General features: G+C 51.3%; 1 protein-coding gene across 4 annotated transcripts in view; it reads right to left on the bottom strand.

Moving 5' to 3' along the window:
• UTP25 (UTP25, small subunit processor component) overlaps nucleotides 1-3,159 on the bottom strand; it is a 36,030-nt gene that overhangs the window by 26,253 nt on the left and 6,618 nt on the right. The window lies entirely within an intron of this gene.

The raw sequence follows: 3,159 nt of genomic DNA, 5'->3' as shown, positions 1-3,159 counted from the left end.
GGCCACGGGGCGGGGGAGGGGCCACTTTCCCCTGGGCTCCTTCCCGGTGTGGAGGAAAAAGTGGACCTTCCCTGTCCTGTGGCCAGCGCTTCGTGCTGCAGCTGCTCGCAGCCTGCGCAGGGCTGCCCTGAGCAGGCACAGGCAGGCTGAGAGTGGCTGCAGTGTGGGACGCCGGCCATGGGGCGGGCAAGAGGCTGCTTCCCCTCCTACCCCCTGCACTAAGCACCACCTTGTAACCCGACCCCACTGCCAGCCTGGGCCCCGTGTGGCTCCAGGCTTGCCTGTCAAGGTTGCGTGTGGCAACAGCGGCTACAGCCCCTCCCCACCTGCTGCACCAGGCACTGTTTGCCACGGCCACCTGTGGGCTGTCCAGCGCGTGCTCCAGACGGGCAGCAGCAGCCAACACTGCTCAGTATGGCATGTGGGGGGCTGCAGCTGCTGCCGCTGTGCGCAGCCCTGATGGGTGAGCCCGGAGCCAAGTTACAAGCTGGTGCTGAGTGTGGAGAAAAGCAGCCCTTCACTCGCCCTGTGGCCAGTGCCCCCCGCCGCCGCCGCCCGCCGCTCACGTGGGCGCGCCTCTGCCCCTGTGCCTGATCAGGACAGCCCCATGTGGGCTGCGAGCAGCTGCAGCAGGGAGCGCTGGCCATGAGGCAGGCAAGGAGCCACTTTTCCCTGCGCTCAGCACCAGCTTCTTCCCTGCCAGCGAGCAGGGAGTCGGGGCTGTGCACTGCCCCCTGCCTGTACCGTAGGGCTGGGGGGCACTGGGAGTGAGCAGGTGCGGGAGTCAGTGGGAGCACAGGGCCTGCACCAGTGTCACAGGGCCAGTGCCAGCAGGGCCTAGAGAAGGGTGACAGGAGTACAGGGTCCTGGCTGGCAGGGTCTCTATGGAGCCAGGCCAGCTCCCCCCTCTCCCTGCTGGTGCAGGCCAACCTGGCTCCCGCCCCTGCCAGCCTGTGCCCCACCGGTGCTGGCCCCGGGATATGGGACCAATGTCCCAATGTCTTAGGACCAAAGACATTGGGACATTGGTCCCAAGATGGTGACCAGGGGGCGGGGCACCTGTGAAGGGGCAGGGCTACACATGTGGCCCTCGACAGCGTGCCAGAACTGGGTAAGCGGCCCTCCACCCGAAATAATTGCCCCTGTTCTACTGCTACAGGGAAATGATAGAATTGTCAATAATGCAGAAGAATAGTCAATAATTATTTTTTGTTATCTGTATATTTACAAAAAAAGCTAGATAATGGATTTGTATCAGGAGTAGCCAACTTGTGTGGCCTGAGTGCTGCAAATGGCATGGACAGCCACTGTGTGTGGCACATGGTAGATCAAGGAAGGAATAGGAACCAGAGCATCAGAGAGGGCAGGGAGCACAGGGCAGGAAGCAGAAAAGATCAGGCAGGAAATATAGAATAGGGAGCAGAAAGCAAAGCAGAAGATTAGGTAGAGGAAGCAGACCAGAGCGGTACTCGGGAAGGATGAGGGGCTAATTTGTAGCACATCTACCAAAAAGGTTGCCACCAACTGGTTTATATCATGAGTTCTGTGCCTGAAGAGTTACACAATTATTAGTCAGCAAGTCTAGATAACTTGTACACAATCTGAACTTTAAGGAACTTTTAACAATGATTTTCAAGAAGTCTCAAAAGCCTAGGGGAACAGAAAAAGTTTGTAATGTGTCAATACTTGAAAAAGGTTGGGTGGGATAATTCACATAATTACTGGCCAGTCAGAGTGACCTCAGTGCTGGGCAAAATGATGGAAGTACTGCTAGAGTACTGGATTAATAAATAATTAAAGGAGAGTGATATCATTTGATGTCAGTCAGCATGGAAATGACATCTTTTGAGAAAGATGAGTTAGTTTTAATGAGATTAAAGGATTGGCTGATCAAAAGATAACAGTTTTGATAAAAACAGACTTGGCATATGCCAAGAGAGCCCAACCTTTTCATTAAGAAACATACAATATTACAAAAAGATGCACTTTATCACAAGTCATTTGGCAAACACTTCTTTGCCTGGCAGGCATGATGCATGGTCAGACTTTGAAGTCTGCCTCAACCACTGCTGGGCAGCAGCATATACAGCTATAAACAGAAAAAAACTGACTGCTGTTAGCCAGTCCCATAGTTAACAATTTCAGAGCTCTTATTAAACAGTCAACAAACTGACTCGCAGCTTGCTGATTGATTGATCGAGTCTGCTGGCCTTGTGATGGCTAAGGTAATTGTTCTGGAAGGAAGCAAAATGAGGGGCCAAAAGAACAAACTAACAGGCACACAATGCCATGCTAGTAGGACCATTAGTATTGCCATCAGTGGAAGATGGCAACAGGATTGAGCTATTTGTTGGTGCCATCCACAGACATCCTAAGTATAGCTCTATCTAATTAGAGTATTAAAGAGAAGGTAAAGTGATTTGATTACAGTTAATACCTACCCATGTGGAACACAGAAATTCTGTAACGGAGTGCTTTCTCTGGCAGACAAATATATAAAAATGATTTAATGGTTGGAAATTGAAACTAGACAAATCAAGACTTGAAACAAAGTGAAGGTTTGTTTGTTTTTTATCTTTAAAAAAACCCAGTAAGGGTTATTAGTTAGGGCTGTGTGAAACAGCGCCTTTTCATTTCAACGGAACAGCGTTTCGTTTAAAAACCGCTGTTCTGTTTCATCTCGCTGTTTTGACATTTTGCCCATAAGCTATAATGGGGAAACTCAAAACAGTCTGTAACTTTGTCATCATTTCTGGCCCGATTTGGAAGAAATGTGAAGGAATGATAGCCCCTTCCGAGGGCATGAAGCATGCCAAGTTTCAAGGAGATAGGCATAGGGGCTTGGGGGAAAACTGCACCTCAAGCTGCTGAGAAGCAAAACTCATGACATGGGTGACAGTGTGTGTGTGTTAAGGCGCAGTAGGGTGAAAGCTGCAGGGATGGTAGCCCCTGCGGAGGCCACGAAACCTGCCAGCTTTCAAGGAGATGGGTGCAGGGGCTTCTGAGTTCTAGGGCCCTGCACCTCTAGCTGCAGACAGGCAAAATTCGTAACATGGGTGCTTGTGGGACTGTGTCTGTCTTGCAGCATAGGGGGGTGAAAACTGCAGGCCTGCTAGGCACTGCTGCAGCCATGAAGCCTGCCAGCTGTCAAGGGGGTAG

This window comes from Alligator sinensis, unplaced genomic scaffold, assembly GCF_000455745.1.
Source record: "Alligator sinensis unplaced genomic scaffold, ASM45574v1 scaffold633_1, whole genome shotgun sequence".
NCBI lineage: Eukaryota > Metazoa > Chordata > Crocodylia > Alligatoridae > Alligator > Alligator sinensis.
This window is presented reverse-complemented; position numbering and strand designations above follow the sequence as displayed.